Source organism: Neovison vison, chromosome 1 (genome assembly GCF_020171115.1).
Source record: "Neovison vison isolate M4711 chromosome 1, ASM_NN_V1, whole genome shotgun sequence".
In the NCBI taxonomy this organism is placed as follows: domain Eukaryota; kingdom Metazoa; phylum Chordata; class Mammalia; order Carnivora; family Mustelidae; genus Neogale; species Neogale vison.
In genome coordinates, this window is record NC_058091.1 from 243,813,731 (window position 1) to 243,833,120 (window position 19,390).

The 19,390-nt window shown below is 41.2% G+C and overlaps 1 long non-coding RNA gene across 1 annotated transcript; it reads left to right on the top strand.

Moving 5' to 3' along the window:
• The first annotated feature begins 1,340 nt into the window (after window positions 1–1,340).
• Window positions 1,341–2,017, top strand: LOC122901536. Its single transcript, XR_006383552.1, has 3 exons — window positions 1,341–1,417; window positions 1,727–1,798; window positions 1,990–2,017. It is a non-coding gene; the product is annotated as an uncharacterized LOC122901536 (long non-coding RNA).
• The last annotated feature ends 17,373 nt before the right edge of the window (window positions 2,018–19,390 follow it).

Below are 19,390 nucleotides of genomic sequence, written 5' to 3' on the forward strand. Positions count from 1 at the left end.
ACAGAGAGAAATCACAAGTAGGCAGAGAGGCAGGCAGAGAGAGAGGGGGAAGCAGGCTCCCCGCTGAGCAGAGAGCCCGATGCGGGACTCGATCCCAGGACTCTGAGATCATGACCTGAGCCGAAGGCAGCGGCCCAACCCACTGAGCCACCCAGGCGCCCCTTATGTAACTTTTCTTAAATTCAGTTTCTTCATCTATATAACGAGATGAATTTATGTGAGTTTAAATGAGATGTGAAGTGATGAGCACAGTGCATAATGCCCAGTAAGCACATCAGAGCGTTACCCATTATTTGGATCGTACAATTCTAGTGCAGTAACCACAGTCCCCTGGTGCCCATCGAAGAGAGTTAAACCAGGAAGATGTATCATCAATCTGAACTCACTGATTATTCTTCTATTCTAAATAAACCGCCAGGGTTTTACTATGGTAAGTTCGCAGATGCCAGTGGGTCCAGGAGACCAGGAACAACACAGAGGAAACAGCCTACATTTCTAGGGCCGATCTCTACAGTCATTATTTGGCTGAACTACCTCCCTTGCCCCCTACCCAGTAATAACAAACCTTTCCTCTTTCTTTCTTTCTTTCTTCCTTCCTTCCTTTTTCTCTTTCTTTCCTTTCTTCTTTCTCTTTCTTTCTTTCTTTCTCCCTTAATTTTTCCTCCCTTAATTTCTTTCTTTCCTTTTTTCTCTCTCTTTCTCTTTCTTTCTCTCTCTTTCTTTCTTTTCTTTTTCTTCAGTAAAGTCTATGGAGCTTGAACTCACCACCCTGAAATTGAGCTTCATGCTCTACCAAGTGAGCCAGCTAAGCACCCCAAACCTTGTCTGCTTTAACTTATTCTCTCTCATACCCTTCATACCTAATTTGAAGGCGCATAAAAGCCAATAGGACAGAGGGTTAAGGGGTTTAGGATTTATAAAAAGGAGAGTGATTTGATTTGTCTGGACACCCTGGAGTGGGTGCTCTGTTACTACTTCTTTTTTATTATCTCCTTTCCCTCCCTGTGTTTGTGCTTTGGCTGTTTGTTTGGACAATACCCTTGCAGATGTTGGAATTGTTGCCTTTCCTTAAATACTGTGTATACACTCTCAAATGACAACTTGGAAAATGCTGTCAACAAGACAGAATTCACATTTGACTGTCTCACCACCAGATGGCACCTCGACTTATTTTCTCTTTCTTTCTTTCTTTCTTTCTTTTTTTTTTTTTTTTAAGATTTTATTTATTTATTTGGCAGACAGAGATCACAAGCAGGCAGAGAGAGAGGAAGAAACAGGCTTCCTGCTGAGCAGAGAGCCCAATGTATGGCTCGATCCCAGGACCCTGAGTCATGACCTGAGCCGAAGGCAGAGGCTTTAACCCACTGAGCCACCCAGGTGCCCCTGGACTTATTTTCAACACAAAAATTGCCTTCAGGTTTGTCTTGAAACTTTATTTTTGTTTCTGAGGGGAAAAACATTGGTATCATCATCTTTGGCTGAAATGAACTCTGTGTACCACCATTTGGTCCAGGATTGTTCATTCGTATGAATGATAATAATTTGATAATAATTGGAATTGTTATGCATAACTACACACCGGCATGCCAGGTGTTTAGTTTGTCCCCTTGATGGATTTGCCTAATTTGTTTTGAATCTGATGAGTCATGAGAGCTGCTCTTTAATGGTGTCTGTGTCTGTCTCTCACGGGAAAAAAAAAAAAAAAACAGTATTTCCATTCCCTTAGATCACTGCAGCAGAGTATATTTTCCAAAGACTGCCACAATAATATCCTTCCTCCCACATGCTGCTCTACAAAGTAAGTTGGCCCCTGCCCCATCAATAGATAGAATCAAATTCCCCTTCCCTTGAATCTGGGTGGGGCTGTGATTCACAAGGAACCAAGAGGATGTAATAGTACATGAAGCCATTCTGTATAACTTCTGAGGCTATACAGCCTTACACTTCTTTTTTTTTTTTTTTTAAAGATTTTATTTATTTATTTGACAGAGAGATCACAAGTAGCCAGAGAGGCAGGCAGAGAGAGAGAGAGAAGGAAGCAGGCTCCCTGCTGAGCAGAGAGCCCGATGCGGGACTCGATCCCAGGACCCTGAGATCATGACCTGAGCCGAAGGCAGTGGCTTAACCCACTGAGCCACCCAGGCGCCCAGCCTTACACTTCTTTGCTGGAAGATTTGCACTGAAGCTCTGAGCCACAAAGTAGGTGGTTGGACTGTCTAAAGCTGCCATGTTCTGCGGAAGTTCAAACCAGCTTGCTGAGAGAAGCCTAGACCGTATGAAGAGAAATGCCCACCACCACTCACTGATCCCAGGCCCACTCGGTTCCACCTTTGGCTATCACTGGACTACTACTGCCTGAGAGACCACAGCCAGAAATGTTCTGACCCACAGATACAGAGATCAAAAAATTATTGTTATTATGAGTCATTAAGCTTGGGGTAATTTTTTTTAGAATAGATCACTGGATCATTTTATTTTGTAATTTAATAACTTTTAACCTGAAGATACTATGTGAATTAATTTAATAAATCAGTATGCGGGGCATATATTCATATACTTATTCTGCCAAGTTTCTTTCTCTTCTTTATGATTTTAATGTTATATTTTGATGGACTTCAGTTAGCCCACTGTATTCATTATTATTTAATCAATACTGAATATTCTGTGCAGTTATAACAAACTGATTAAACTGAGGTCCTTCAATAATTCAGTATCTTCCCAAGGACAGTTCGTCCTCACAGGGCAGATCAGAGTAATGTATAGTAGTTAAGAAAACCGTAACAAAAACCCACAAGCTCTCTTTCCCAACTTTATCTATTCAGGATATATATCCTAAATTTCATTCCTAATCAAAATCATGCTTTAGCTTGATGTATATGAGGTGCTCCCTAGTGTACTCACAAGTATGAACTGTCATAGGAGCCCTCTGCATTTCTAACCTGAGTACTAAGCCCTTGGCATTTATGTTTTCACTCGGATGGTTTTCTCCCAAATATACCATTCCGATTTGACATAAGAGGAAACAAAAGCACAGAAAAAAAAATGGTTTGGAGTCACAGAGGGAGTTTCTGACACAGCTAAGACAGAATACCAATCTGAATTCAAGACTTTATACACTCTGTTATACAATCAGTAACTCATTTCAAATGCTAGCACACTGTTAATCAATACCTCTGTAATGACTCATGTAAATAAATACTAGATTTAAATAAATTCATTGTATTCAACTAATGAGAAGGATCCTGTGGCAAGAGGTTGAAGATCTAGGAGAGAGGAAAAATTCTGAGAAAAAAGTAGAGAAGGGGATCTGGCGAGGGATAAACCTGAAACAGTAAAAGGAATACAGTAAGAGGAATACGCCTCCATTGTAATAGGAGGAAAGGGTGAAGGCAGATAAGCTATTTTCTCTGTCAGGAAGGTGCTAGGCTGAGAGAGAGCCTGTGGTGGTATCTAAGTATCTTAAGAGCGGAGAATGGGAATCCAAAATAACCTAAATGAAGAGTGCCATGAGACCTGACTAAGGATACAAAAGAACGTCCTGGTAGCACTGGGGATCAAGCTGTGTTTGGAAAGCAAGAATTTATAGTGGCAAATGGCACAGGTATTTTTCTTCATTTAGCAGCCCAGGAGTAAATGGTAGCCAAAATTAGACCAGAGTTAGTGTTTTGTCAAGCTTGAGTGATATATAGACCAGGGGCAAGTTAACTGAACATAATGATAGTTGCTAATATCTTTATGAGCCTAGTTGAATCCTGTTTTTACCATTTTTTAAACTGTATTTTTTTTAACTCCAGTATAGTTAACACACAGTGTTATATTAGTTTCCAGCGTACAATACAGTGATTCATGAGCATAGATGAGTCTTAACATTATCTTGAAAGGGAAATTTCATGAGTTGGCCGTTCCTTAGGTAGAAGAATACTTCATATAACCTAATAATTATTTATAATCAGTATATTAGTTACCAGGGCACCTGGGTGGCTCAGTGGGTTAAAGCCTCCGCCTTTGGCTCAGATCATGATCCCAGGGTCCTGGGATCAAGCCCCACATAGGGCTTTCTGCTCAGCAGGGAGCCTGCTTCCTCCTCTCTGACTGCTTGTGATCTCTGTCTGTCAAATAAATAAAATCTTTTAAAAAAAACTTTTTAAGTATATTAGTTATCTATTGCTACATAACAAATTACATAAAACTGGGCTCTTAAAACAGTAATAATCAAGGGCGCCTGGGTGGCTCAGTTGGTTGGTCAGCTGCCTTCAGTTTCAGTCATGATCCTAGGGTCCTAGGATCGAGTCCCACATTAGGCTCCTTGCTAAGTGGGCAGCCTGCTTCTCCCTCTCCCTCTACCTACTACTCTGCCTGCTTGTGCATTCTCTGTCTGTCAAACAAATAAATAAAATTTTTAAAAAACAGTAATAGGAGCTCCTGGGTGGCTGAATCGTTAAGTGTTTGCGTTCAGCTCAGGTCATGATCCCGGGGTCCTGGGATTAAGCCCCGCATCGGGCTCCCTGCTCAGTGGGAAGCCTGCTTCTCCCTCTCTTACTCCCCCTGCTTGTGTTCCTTCTTTTGCTGTGTCTCCCTCCATCAAATAAATAAAATCTTTTTGGAAAACTACTAATAATTATTTATTATCTCACACCTTTTATATGGGTTAGCAATTTAAGCACTGGCTTAGTTAGGTGGTTCTGGCTGAGAATCTCTCAGGATATTACATTCAAGAGGATGGCAAGTGTCACAGTTTGAACACTTGATTGGGAATGAAAGACATGCTTCCCAGATGGCAAGTTGTTGTTGACTGATGGCAGAAGTTCTCTGTTCTTAACCATGAGGGTATCTCTATAGACTGTTCGTATGTTCTCATGACATGACAGATGGCTTTTGCCAGATCCAGTGACAGAAGAGAGCAGCAGTAAAGTTGCAAAGTCTTTTATGTTCTAGCCTCAGAAGTCATACACCATTATTTCTACAATATTCCATTAGTTATACATGTCACCACAAATAATGTAGGAGTAGACTATACAAGGACATAAATACCAGGAGGTAAGGATCATTATGAGCCATATTGGAGACTGGCTTACCACGAGTAATAGTACTTGGATTTCTATAGTATTAACCCTTGAAGATGTTATAAATAACACTGTGGGGTTTTTTATATGTTTGTTTTTAAAGATTTTATTTATTTAATTGACAGACAGAGATCACAAGTAGGCAGAGAGGCAGGCAGAGAGAGAGGAGGAAGCAGGCTCCCTGCTGAGCAGAGAACCCGATGCGGGGCTGATCCCAGGAGCCTGGGATCATTACCCGAGCTGAAGGCAGAGGCCTAACTCACTGAGCCACCCAGGCGCCCCAAGAACACTGTGCTAATAAAAACTTTTTAAAAAGTAATAGCTGAGAAGAATACTGTGTTATAAATAATATGAAAATAACATAGGGGCACCTGGGTGACTCAATTGGCTAGGCATCTGCCTTCAACTCAGATCATGATCCTGGAGACCTGGGATTAAACCCCACATCAGGCTCTGTGCTCAGTGGGTAGCCTGCTTCTCTCTCTCTCCCTGCCTGCTGCTCTGCCTACTTGTGATCTCTCTCTCTCTCTGTGTCAAATAAATAAATAAATAAAATCTTTAAAAAAAAGAGGGGCGCTTCAGCTCGAGTCATGATCCCAGGGTCCTCGATCGAGTCCCACATCGGGCTCCTTGCTCGGCGGGGAGCCTGCCTCTCTGCCTCTGCCTGCCTCTCTGCCTGCTTGTGTGCTTTCTCTCTCTCTCTTTCTGACAAATAAATAAATAAAATCTTTTAAAAAAATAAAAAAAATTAAAATTCAGTATTTATCATCTATCAGCTATCATTTTATTAAGACACTTGCATATTAAAAGATGTTTGGGGATTTATAAAAACAAAAATTAAAATTATTGTACTAAAATATGCCAAATGCTGGGGTGCCTGGCTGGCTCAGTGGGAGGAGCATGATACTCTCAATCTCAGGGTTATGAGTTTGAGCCCACATTGGGCATATAGTTTAATTTAAAAATAAAAAACAAAATAAAAACAGATTCAATAAACAATAATTAAAAGTGCTGAATTCTGGATTAAGTATTTTAGTTTGCTTAGATATCCCATCGAATTCATGTAATATTCTTGACATAGATACTATACACATTTTTTTTTAAAAGATTTTATTTATTTATTTATTTATTCATTTGACAGAGAGAGATCACAAGTAGGCAGAGAGGCAGGCAGAGAGAGAAGAGAGGAGGAAGCAGGCTCCCTGCTGAGCAGAGAGCCCGATGTGGGACTCGATCCCAGGACCCTGGAATCATGACCTGAGCCGAAGGCAGCGGCTTAACCCACTGAGCCACCCAGGCGCCCTATACACATTTTTTGAATGAAGAAAATAAGAGTAAATAATTTGCTTAAGGTCCCACATTAAATGGCAGAGCTTGAATTTGAACCCAAAGCCAGACTCTGTCAGTCTGCCAAATTGCCCAGATGTATTATTCTCATTTACTTCTCAGGACAGCCCCATTTCTGAGGCTTGGAAAGATGAAGCAACAACTTGAGAAAGGTCGCACACCAGTGAGAGACTGTGCAGGTCCTTCTCTAAATCCCACGCATCTTGCTACCAAGATAGAAAGGAGCAATTGTATAAATATTAAATTACGAAGAAGAACCAAATAGACAACTGAAATAGGCGGCGAGTGCCCTGGATACTTCACCAGGGCCCAAAAGAACTACAGGAAACCAGGGTTCAAATGTGTCACAAAGGCCGAATCAACAATATCTAGCTTCATGCAAACACAGTGTAACAAAAGTGCTACTTTGTCAACTGCCAAGAAAAGAACCAGTCTTGATCCAAATGTTTCTGCTCCCATTGGAAGGCTGCAAAGCTGCTGTGGGGGGAACAAATCTCAGGCTGGATGCAGCATTTCAAACTAGGGTTGTTATGAATCATTTGCTTTCTTTCCTTATCCCATATTTCTTTAAATATTCTTTGTTTCCAAAAAAAAAAAATTAACATCATAAAGTCATTGTAAGGATTCTTTCAAGCAGCTAAATATTTTATAAAATAGCAATTTCAGAAAATACACCCTAAAATTCAAAACAGAGCACAGAGCTTCCCCAAAGTGCCTCAAAAGAGCTTTTGCTGAGTGTGGAACATCCTGTAATACCAAAACACAAGGAAACTGGCAAAGAACACTACGGTTATGTCAAAATGAATAAGGAGGCAATCTAGCTTCCACCAGCCAAAGATGGAACAGTTTGAGTATGAGGCTGGATAACTGCAATAGAGAGAGAGACATCACATATGTTAAAATCAAGTAAATTCAATAGATAGAGATATAGCACATACATTACAAACTTTTAATTAATTACCTTTGAAAGATGCTAGAGAACCCAACTCATTCTGAAAACTGGTAGGAAAAGGAAAGAATCGGGCGTTTATGTGCCTTTCTTGCACAAAGTTTTTATCAGGGTCACCAATTATTTGATGAAGGCAAGTTTTTCTATATAGAAATATGTAAGCTAGTGGATAAACAAGAGAATTAAAAATTGCCATTTTGCAGCCCTTAATGAAGTAATGAAACTAGACTAAGATCAGCAAAGGCAGGGTGCCTGGGTGGCTCAGTGGGTTAAGCCGCTGCCTTTGGCTCAGGTCATGATCTCAGGGTCCTGGGATCGAGCCCTGCATCGGGCTCTCTGCTCTGCGGGGAGCCTGCCTCCTCCTCTCTGCCTGCCTCTCTGCCTACTTGTGATCTCTGTCTGTCAAATAAATAAATAAATAAAATCTTTAAAAAAAAAAAAAAAAGATCAGCAAAGGCTACTGTGATGGTTAATCTTATGTGTCATCTTGACTGGACTAAAGGATGCCTAGAGAACTGGTAAAATATTATTTCTGGGCATGTCTGTAAGGGTCTTTCTGGAAGAGATTAGCACTGGAATTAGCAGACAGAGTAAAGAAGATTGCCCTCACCAGTGCAAGTGGGCATCATCCAATCTGTTGAGGGTCTTCATAAAACAAAAATGTGCAGTCAGGGCAAATCTGCTTTTTTGCTCGAGGTGGGACATTCATCTTCTCTTGTCCTCAGACGTTGGTGCTTTTAGTGCTCAAACTTTCAGGCTTGAACTGGGACTTAAATCATCGGTCCACCAATTCTTGGGCATTTCAACTGGGACTTACACCACTGGATCCCCTGGTTCTCAGGATTTGGACTCATTTTTATTATTTTTATTTGGACGCAAATTTTATCACCAATTTTTTCTGGTTCTCTGACTTGCCGTGGCTGATCATGGGATTTCTAGGCCTCCTGAATCTCATGAGCCATTCCTATAAAAATCACCCAGCTTTCCTTCCTTCCTTTCTTACTTGCTTGCTTTCTCTCTCTCTCTCCCTTTCCTTTTCCTTCCTTCCTTCCTTTTCTTCCTGTCTTTCTTCGGTTCTATTTCTCTGGAGAACCTAGACTGATATAGCTACCAAAACCATTCACTAAATGAAAAGCTGAAGAGGAATTTTAAACTGAATGAATCAGGCAAAAAACACCTGAACTCATAGAACAATTTTAATATCACAGTAAAAGACAAGTTCTTATTATGGGAAAACTAATATGATGTAATAGGAAATACAAAACACCACCTAAAGTGACCAAAACATCAAAATGGAACCTCATCACACCTCTAGATCTCATTATCTAGCAAATACAGAGGTTAGAGAATTTAAAATAATACCATGTGGATACAATCAACAATAACCAAAACTTAGGGGAAAGTGACCTAGCTTCAACAAGTAAATTACAAGGGGGGAAAAAGAGAAGTGGAATCCATAAGAGAAACTTAAGAGACATATCAATTGAATGCAGGTGGGGGCCTTGTTTTGATGTTGATTCAAACATTTATGTGGGGGTGCCTGGGGGGCTCAGATGGTTAAACATCTGCCTTTAGCTCAGCTCATGATCCAGGGTCCTGGGATGAAGCCCTGCACCCAACTCCCTGCTAAGCAAGGAGCCTGCTTCTTCCTCTCCTCTGCCCCTCCCCCCCTTCTCTTTCTGTGATTTCTCTCTGTCCTGTCTTCTCAAATAAATAAATAAAATATTTTTAAAAAATTTATGTGGTGAAAATTCTTAAGAAAATATAAGCAGGGGCGCCTGGGTGGTTCAGTGGGTTTAAAGCCTCTGCCTTCGGCTCGGGTCATGATCCCAGGCTCCTGGGATCGAGCCCCACATCGGGCTCTCTGCTCAGCGTGGAGCCTGCTTCCTCCTCTCTCTCTGTCTGCCTCTCCACCTACTTGTGATCTGTCTATCAAATAAATAAATAAAATATTTAAAAAAATTAGCAAACAAATTCAGCAAAATATAAAGGGAATTATACACCATGACCAACTGGGGTTTATCTCAGAAATGCAAGACTAGTTTAATATTAAAAAATCTATTAATGTGGGGCACCTGGGTGGCTCAGTGGGTTAAGCTTCTGCTTTTGGCTTAGGTCATGATCTCAGGGTCCTGGGATTGAGCCCTGCTGAGCAGAGAGCCTGCTTCCCCCAGCTCCGCCCCTGCCTGCTTCTCTGCCTACTTGTGATCTCTCTGTCAAATAAATAAAATCTTTTTTAAAAATCTACTAATGTAATACACCACATTTGTAGAATAAAGTAGGATAAACCAGTTACAGAATAATGGAGAATAAATCAGATGATCAATAAATACAGAAAAAGCATTTTACAAAATCCATAGCCCATTCATGATTTTTTCCTTAATTCTCAAAAAACTAAGAACAAAAGGGAACTTTCTCAACCTATAAAAGGCCAAATGTTTTATGTACCATAAACACAGAGCTGACATCATACTTAATGATGAAGACTGAATGGTTTTTCCCCCAACATCAGGAACAAGGCAAAAATGTCCTTTTAGACTATTTCTATTTAGTAATATATCGAAGGTTCTAGCCAGTGCAGCCAGCAATAAAAAGAAATTCAAAGTGTATAGTTTGGAAGAAAAGAACAACTATCTTTTTTCACAGATAACATGCTCTCAAATGCAGAAAATCCTATGGAAGCTACCTAAAAAACTATCAGAACTAATAAGTGAGTTTAGCAAGGTTATAAGATACAAGATCAATATACAAAAATGGACTTTATTTCTATACACTAGCAAGGGAAACTAAAGTGAAATAAAGAAAGCAATACCGTTTACAAAATCATCAAAAACAGTAACAGAGGTGACTCCATTAGTTGAGCATCTACCTTCAGCTCAGATCTCCGAGTCCTGGGATTGAGCCCTGCATCTGGGTCCCTGTGCATAGGGGAGTTTGCCCCTTCCTCTCCCTCTGCCCCTTCCCCAGCTTATACTCATTCTTTCTCTCTCTCTCAAATAAAGAGTCTTAAAAAAAAAATTGCCAGGAATAAATTCAACAAAAGTAGTTTAAGTTCTGTACACTGTTGGTGAGTGTGTAAATTAATGGAGACACTATGGAAAATAGTACAAGGTTTCCTCAAAAAATTAAAATTAGGGGCACCTGGGTGGCTCAGTGGGTTAAGCCTCTGCCTTTAGCTCGGGTCATGATCTCAGGGTCATGGGATCGAGTTCCACATCTGGCTCTTTGCTCAGTGGGGAGCCTGCTTCCTCCTCTCTCTCTGCCTGCCTCTCTGCCTACTTGTGATTTCTGTCTGTCAAATAATAAATAATCTTTAAAAAAATAAAAGTTCTTTAAAAAAATTAAAATTAGAATCACTAATATATTTATTTTTGTAAGTGATGGTCTGTGGTGAACATGGGGGTGCATATATCTTTCTCTATATAGTGATTCTAAGGATCCAACAATTCTACTTCTACATAATTATCAAAAGAAAATGATAACACTAATACAGAAAGATAAAGGCACCCCCATGTTCACTGCAGCCCATTACTTACAAAAGTAAAAATATGGAAGCAACCCAAGTGGGTTGAACAGTGGATGAACAGATTAAGAAAATGTGGTGCGTACACACACACACACACACACACACAGGAATATTATTCAACACAAAAAAGGAAATCTTGCCATTTGTGACAAGATGGATGGACCCTGAGGGCATCACGCTATGTGAACCAAGTCAGACCGGGGAACCCAAATACCATATGATTTCACTTATATATGGGATCTGAAATAAAAAAAAAAAAACAAAATAAATGTACAGATACAGAGACTAGATTATTGGTTGCCAGAGGCAGGCAGGAGGTGGGCAAAATGGGTGAAAAGGACTAGCTACAAAATATATAAATCATAGGCATATAATGTACAACATGACCACTATAGTTAATACCATACTGCATATTTGAAACTTGATAAGAGAGATCTTAAAAGTTCTCACCACAAGGCGCACCAGGGCGGCTCAGTCTGTTAAGCGTCTGCCTTCAGCTCAGGTCATTATCCCAGGGTACTGGGATTAAGCCCTCTGTTGGGCTCTCTGCTCAGCAGGGAGTCAGCTTCTCCCTCTGCCGCTCCCCCTGCTTGTGCTCTCTGTCAGGTAAATAAATAAAATCTTAAAAAAAAAATAGTTTTCACCACAAGAAAAATAGTACAACTATGTACGGTGATGGATGTTAACAGACTTATTGTAGAGATCATTTGCAATGTATACAAATATTGAATCATGTTGTACACCTGAAACTAATATAATGTATTAGGTATATCAATTATACCTCAGTTTAAAAAGAAAGAAGGGAGGCCTCAGTTGCTCAGTCAGTTGAGCATCTGCCTTCAGCTCAGGTTGTGATCCCAGCATTCTGGGATCCCTGCTCTCTTGCTCAGCAGGGAGCCTGCTTCTCCCTCTGCCTGCTTGTGCTCTCTCTCTGACAAATGAATAAGTAAAATCTTTTAAAAACAAAAAATAACATAAAAAGAAAGAGAAAAAGTAGTTCCTTTATGCCTTGCAACTTTCCATCAGCTATAAAAACCAGTATTTACTATCATCCACAAAGGGGTAGACCCTGGGCTATTTTAGAAAAAAACATTTTGATGTAGGCAGAGGCCATCTTAGTTGTCATATTTGGCTTGGATATGCTCCATCTAATCACTCCCCCCATGCAAACACTCACACGTTCTTTCAGTCACTACTATGTCATCACTCATTATTTTAATTTGTCTTAAAATTTTAGTGTTTTGGTTAGTTTTTTTTTTTTTTAAAGATTTTACTTATTTATTTGACAGACAGAGATCACAAGTAGGCAGAGAGGCAGGCAGAGAGAAGGGGGAAGCAGGCTCCCTGAGGAGCAGAGGGCCCGATATGGGACTCGATCCCAGGACTCTGGGATCATGACCCGAGACAAAGGCAGAGGCTTTAACCCTCTGAGCCACCCAAGCGCCCCTAGTGTTTTGTTTTGTTTTAAAGATTTTATTCATTTATTTGACAGACAGAAGTCACAAGTAGGCAGAGAGGCAGGCAGAGAGGGAAAGGGGAAAGCAGGCTCCCCGCCAAGCAGAGAGCACGATGCAGGGCTCTATCCCAGGACCCTGAGATCATGACCCGAGCTGAAGGCAGAGGCTTAACCCACTGAGCCACCCAGGCGCCCCTTTTGTTTTGTTTTTTAAAATTTATTTATTTGCTAGACAGAGATCACAAGTAGGCAGAGAGGGAGGCAGAGAGAGAGGAGGAAGCAGGCTCCCCACTGAGCAGAGACCCCGATGTGGGACTTGATCCCAGAACCCCGGGATCATGACCTGAGCCAAAGGTAGAGGCTTTAACCCACTGAGCCACCCAGGCGCCCCAAGATTTTAGTTTTAAGTAACTCTACACCCTCTACACCCCGCATGGGGTTTGAATCTACAAGCCGGAGATCAAGAGTCACATGGTCTACCAAGTAAGCCAACCAAGTGCCCCCCACCACTTACCATCTTTGCTTTCTTTTCCCCTCAATACTGACACCAGGTTTTAACAACTACGTGTCTCAGATCACAATCTCTCCCCTCTCTCTTCCCCACTGCCCAAATTTAATCTTAGTATCTCACCCAAATGAGACTTGACCACTGTGCCTGCCTCTAATCTCTCCTCCCTCCAAGCCAACCTAAACTACAAATTTAAGTTATTTCCTTATTTAAAACCTTCCAATGGCTCACCATTGTCCTCAAAATAGAAACTCTTTAAATTGATTTTCTGGGTCCTTCTATAATCAGGTCCATTTCTTCTCTCCTTCTCAACCCTTGTTCACCACTACTACTCACCATACAGCTATTCGTTATTGAAGAATATCATGCTCTCCAGGCTTTTGTGTGTTTTCTTCCTGTTGTCTCAATACTCCCTTCTTCCTTACATCAATCCATCTCATCTTTCAGTGCTTAGCTTAAATGTCATTTCATTTTAAGTATTCTTATAGTCTTCTCCTCCATTTACTCCAGAAATAGCACTACTTATATTGCGTAATTGTCTGTTTACTTGGCTGATCCTTTCATTAGACTACAAACCATTAGTCTAGTGCACTCTATTAAAGTGTTTGACCCAAAGATGGCACTCAAATCTTTAATGAATAACATTTGTTTTTTAAAAATGACATCTAGGGACGCCTGGGTGGCTCAGTTGGTTAAGCAGCTGCCTTCGGCTCAGGTCGTGATCCCGGCGTCCTGGGATCGAGTCCCACATCAGGCTCCTTGCTCCGCGGGGAGCCTGCTTCTCCCTCTGACTCTGCCTGCCACTCTGTCTGCCTGTGCTCGCTCTCTCTCTGACAAATAAATAAATAAAATCTTAAAAAAAAAATGACATCTAGTAATGACTTAAATTAGCTTCAAAAACTTGAGTTTGGTTTCATGTAATCTGTAGCATTTTGCTTCCTCATTCTACTCCAACTTTAGCTCACAAGACTTACCTATAAGGCTGTGGTAAAGATAGCCACTAAAATCCATTCTCTCCCTCCATAACTGATCGTGCCTGGCCAAGAATGAACTAGATTTCCCAATGCCTCTTGCAGCCATAAGCAGTCATGTGACCAATCTTTAGTCAAAGAACTGTGAGAAATGACACCACTTACTTAAAGGGCCTGAACTTCCAAAGCCCCTTCCTTTAGGCCAACCAAAAGAAAAACAATAGTCTTGGAAACCATGTTTTGAAAACGGCAAAAGTCACTTGGAGACCAGGTCTTTGAAAAACTGCACAAGACATTTATGTGGTGAGAAAGTCTACCTCTATCAGAGCCATTGCATTTCAAAGATTTTATTTATTTATTTGACAGACAGAGATCACAAGTCGGCAGAGAAGCAGGCAGAGAGGGGGAAGCAGGCTCCCTGCTGAGCAGAGAGCCTGATGCGGGGCATGATCCCAGGACCCTGAGATCATGACCTGAGCCGAAGGCAGCAGCCCAACCCACCGAGCCACCCAGGAGCCATTGCATTTCAGGGTCTCTGTTACAACTATCATTACTGTATGGGCACTGGCTGGCTCAGTTGGAAGAACACATGACTCCTGATCTCAGGGTTGTTAGTCCAAGCCCTATGACAGGTATAGAGATTACCTTAAAAAAAAAAAAAATCTTTAAAAAAGTAAATAAAATCTTTTAAAAAACCCTATCATGGCGCCTGGGTGGCTCAGTGGGTTAAAGCCTCTGCCTTTCGTGCTCGCTTCGGCAGCACATATACTAAAAAAGCCTCTGCCTTTGGCTCAGGTCATGATCTCAGGGTCTTGGGATCGAGATCCGCATTGGGCTCTCTGCTCAGCAGGGAGCCTGCTTCCCCCTTTCTCTCTGCCTGCCTCTCTGCCTACTTGTGATCTCTCTGTCAAATAAATAAAATTAAAAAAAAAAAACTCTATCATTACTGTAAATCCTAATACACGGGATATACAGATGAGAAGAAATGAGAAACTTCAGATATTCAGAAACACATTAACCTAATAAAAAAAGATTAAAATTTCCTGTATCAAAAGCAGCATTATTATGAACCAAGGGTCATGTAAATATAGAAACTAGGATTCTTTCAAAACTAATTAAAAGCATATTCCTTGAAGAGATTGATAGATTATTTGAGGCAAATTAACAAGTAAATTTTAACAAGTAAAACCAATACAAAAATGACAAAGTGGGGGTGGGGGGGCACCTGAGTGGCTCAGTGGGTTGAGACTCTGCCTTTGGATCAGGTCATAATCTTGGGGTCCTGGGATTGAGCCCCCCATCGGGCACTCTACTCAATGGGGAGCCTGCTTCGCCCTCTCTCTGCCTGCCTCTCTGCCTACCTGTGATCTCTGTCAAATAAAGAAGTAAAATCTTAAAAACAAACAAACAAACAAAAAACGACAAGGGGAAAGAAAAAACTGTTGTGAGGGCTGGCCCAAGGATAAAGGGATAGATGATAGACAATATGTATCGAGTACCAACTTCTTAGCAGTCACTAACCAGTACCAGGCAGCTCAAAGACAAAAATGGGCCAGTTGTACACAAAAACATGCCTAGCTCATATGGCAGTAAACACCTAACAGAAAGGACTAAAGATGTTAAGAGTGATGAAAAAGATAAACTACTGGGGCACCTGGGTGGCTCACTTGGTTAAGCAACCACCTTCGGCTCAGGTCATGATCCCAGGGTCCTGGGATCAAGCCCGGGATCAAGCCCTGGATCGAGCTCCCTGCTCCCCCAAAAGCTTGCTTCTCTCTCTCCTTCTGCCTGCCACTCCCCCTGCTTGGCTGTCAAATAAAGAAATAAATCCTTCTTTTTTTTATGCCTTTTTTTTTTCTTTCAAACAGCATTTTTTTTTTTTTAAGATTTTATTTATTTAGGGGCGCCTGGGTGGCACAGCCTCTGCCTTCGGCTCAGGTCATGATCCCGGGGTTCTGGGATAGAGCCAGCATTGGGCTCTCTGCTCAGCCGGGGGGCTGCTTCCTCCTCTCTTAAGAAATCTTAAAAAAAAAAAAAAAAGATTTTATTTATTTATTTGACAGACAGATCACAGGCAGAGAGAGAGGAAGGGAAGCAGGCTCCCTGCCGAGCAGAGAGCCCAATGCTGGCTAGATCCCACGACCCCAGGATCATGACCTGAGCGGAAGGCAGAGGCTTTTACCCACTGAGCCACCCAGGTGTCCCAAGAAATAAAACCTTAAAAAGATAAAAGAAAAAAACAAATTCAAGAAAAAGAAAAGACTAATTTTTCTCTCACTCTCTTTGCTAAGAAGCTACTTTGGAGCCCCTGAGATCTCAGAAGAGAAGAGCTACTGGCATGAAGACAAAATGAATATATTAGTTTTTCAAAGCAACATTTATTTTATCTCAGGGTCAGTACAAAAATACCTACTACTAAAAGCAGAACCATTTAAAAATTTTCCAATGGTGAGTAGAAGATTGTGGTTAAGAGCCCCTGCTGACTATTTACTGGGTGTATAATTCTGGGTAAATTATTTAACTTCCATGGGATTCAAGTTTTCTTACCACTAACAGGGGTGTTCCAATTCCTCTGACACCATTCAACAAAACAGCAGTAATTTGACAGAAGCATGTAAAATGTTTTATTACTTATGCCAAGTACTATACTAAAGCCATTATCACTGTACCCTATTATACTTGGACTCCAATGCGGGTTTTGTGCTTTGATTTTTAGAAAAGATTTAAGTTTGACACTAATACTGAAACCACCAGAAGTTCCTTTAAGGGTGACTTTTTTTTTTTTTTTTTTACGATTTTATTTATTTATTCATTTGACACAGAGATATCACAAGTAGGCAGAGAAGCAGGCTCCCCACTGAGCAGAGAGCCCAATGCTGGCTCGATCCCATGACCCCACGTTCAAGACCTGAGCGGAAGACAGAGACTTAACCCACTGAGCCACCCAGGCACCCCAAGGGTAACTCTTTAAAATGCTATCACCAAAAAGGCCACATTGTAGTGTATTCTGTTCACCAACAGCTTACCCCATTTCACCTTTTTTTTTTTTTAAATTTTATTTATTTTATTTGACAGATAGAGATCACAAGTAGGCAGAGAGGCAGGCAGAGAGAGAGGGAGGAGGAAGCAGGCTCCCTGCTGAGCAGAGAGCCCGATGTGGGGCTCGATCCCAGGACCCTGGGATCATGACCTGAGCTGAAGGCAGAGGCTTTAACCCACTGAGCCACCCAGGCGCCCCCCCATTTCACCTCTTTCTGTCTCTTGACCTCTACTACTCTAACTTTTGCAGAAATCAGGCATTAGAATTCCCATACACTTCATGACATACTTGTGATGCACATCTTTTAATTTTTTTTTAAAGAATTTGTCAGAGAGGGACGCCTGGGTGGCGCAGTTGGTTGGACGACTTCCTTCGGCTCAGGGCGTGATCCTGGAGTCCCGGGATCGAGTCCCACATCGGGCTCCCAGCTCCATGGGGAGTCTGCTTCGCTCTCTGACCTTCTCCTCGCTCGTGCTCTCTCTCACTGTCTCTCTCTCAAATAAATAAATTAATTAATTAATTTAAAAAAAATTGTTTAAAAAAAAAAGAATTTGTCAGAGAGAGAGAGAGAGAACAAGCAGGGGGCAAAGCAGGCAGAAGCAGCAGCAGACTCCTGGCCAAGCAGAAGCCTGACACGGGACTCAATCCCAGGACCCTGGGATCACGACCTGAGCTGAAGGCAGATGTTTAACCGAATGAGCCGCCCAGGCATGATACAAATCTTGAAACAGGATATTAAGGATGAAACCCTCATAAACTCAGAACAAAGAAATCTGAGTGCTAAGAAAGGAAAGGGTATGGTGGCAGCAGACCAACTTTCATTCTCGTAGGAAAACGTTAGCAAAAGTGTAACATTCTGTGTTCGTCCAAAATTCATGCTTCTATATTGTTTCAAAAATTATTAAATTCCAATTGATGTACATTTTCCCAAAGGTTGATTTGTGACTGACTCTCACACACCATTGGTGACTAATGGGATCAAAACCACAAGTTTGTTAATTTAATATTCAAGGCATAAATTCCAGATGGTAAATGGAGACTGCTTTCTCTTTAACCCACAAATCTTCAATTGGCTGGCTGTCAAACCAAAGGGGACACTGATTTGCTTTCTGACAATTGTCAGAGAATGAGAATTTTCGAATTACAGTGAACAAATACGTTTTTCCTATAAAACTCTATATAAAGATCTACAGAAAATGTGGTAAAGACATTGTAAGTAACTAAGTAATCCTTTGAGCCACAGCGAATGATCCAGTACTATGATGGTATAGATCTCTTCCCAGATTAGGAACAGTTTCCCTAACCAACAGCACATTCTCATGGAGAAGTCCAAGTACTTCAACAATTCGAGAAAAAGCACACATAAGAATGTTTTAAAGCATAATTTGAAGAGTATTTAAAACAATTCAAAAGCAAAAAAAGCCATTTGCTCAGGTTTTGAAATTCAACATCAAATTTCATGTTCCCTACTCTAATTTATCTTTCTAAATGAGGGGTCAGCAAACTTTCCCATAAAGAAATAATTAGTAAATAATTTATGCCTTGCTGATCTTCTGCCAGAACTCCTCAGCACTGCCACTGTATTACAAAAGCAGCCATATACCTTTGTCTGAGAATGGCTATTCTGCAAAACTCTGTTTACAAGAACGGACAGTGGGCCTTAGTTTGCAAACCTCTCATCTAGGTGATCTGCAGGTTTTGGAGAAATTAAAAAATGAAACTATATGTTCAAAAAATTAGGAGAAAGTGGGGCGCCTGGGTGACTCAGTGGGTTAAAGCCTCTGCCTTCAGCTCAGGTCATGATCCCAGGGTCCTGGGATCGAGCCCCACATTGGGCTCTCTGCTCAGCATGGAGCCTGCCTCCTTCTCTCTCTCTCTGCCTGCCTCTCTGCCTACTTGTGATCTGTCAAATAAATAAATAAAATCTTTAAAAAAAAATTAGGAGAAAGTGTTTCCCTTTTATAGCTCTAATATTTAACAAAGTATGCACTTACTGTTCTCCCTAAGGTTAACATCAAAACGGAGGTACCTGGACGGTGACCAACTCATGATTATGGCTTAGGTCATGATCTCATAGTCATGAAATGAGCCCCATACTGGGCATGGAGCCTACCTGAGATTCTCTTTCTCTCTCTTCCTCTGCCCTTCCCTGCCACACCCCCTCCCTCCTCCTGCAAGCTCTTTGTACCAAAAAACAAAAACAAATCCACATTAAAACAACAGCAAATTAGCCATGTTTAACACTTGAAATTTTTTGGAAATATTTTATTTATTTGAGGGCGCCTGGGTGGCTCAGTGGGTTAAGCCGCTGCCTTCGGCTCGGGTCATGATCTCAGGGTCCTCTCTGCTCAGCAGGGAGCCTGCTTCCTCCTCTCTCTCTCTGCCTGCCTCTCTGCCTATTTGTGATCTCTCTCTGTCAAATAAATAAATAAAATCTTAAAAAAAAAAAAAAAAAAAAGAAATATTTTATTTATTTGAGAGAGAGAAACCACAAATGGGGGAAGGGGCGGCAGGAAAGAAAGAGCAGAGG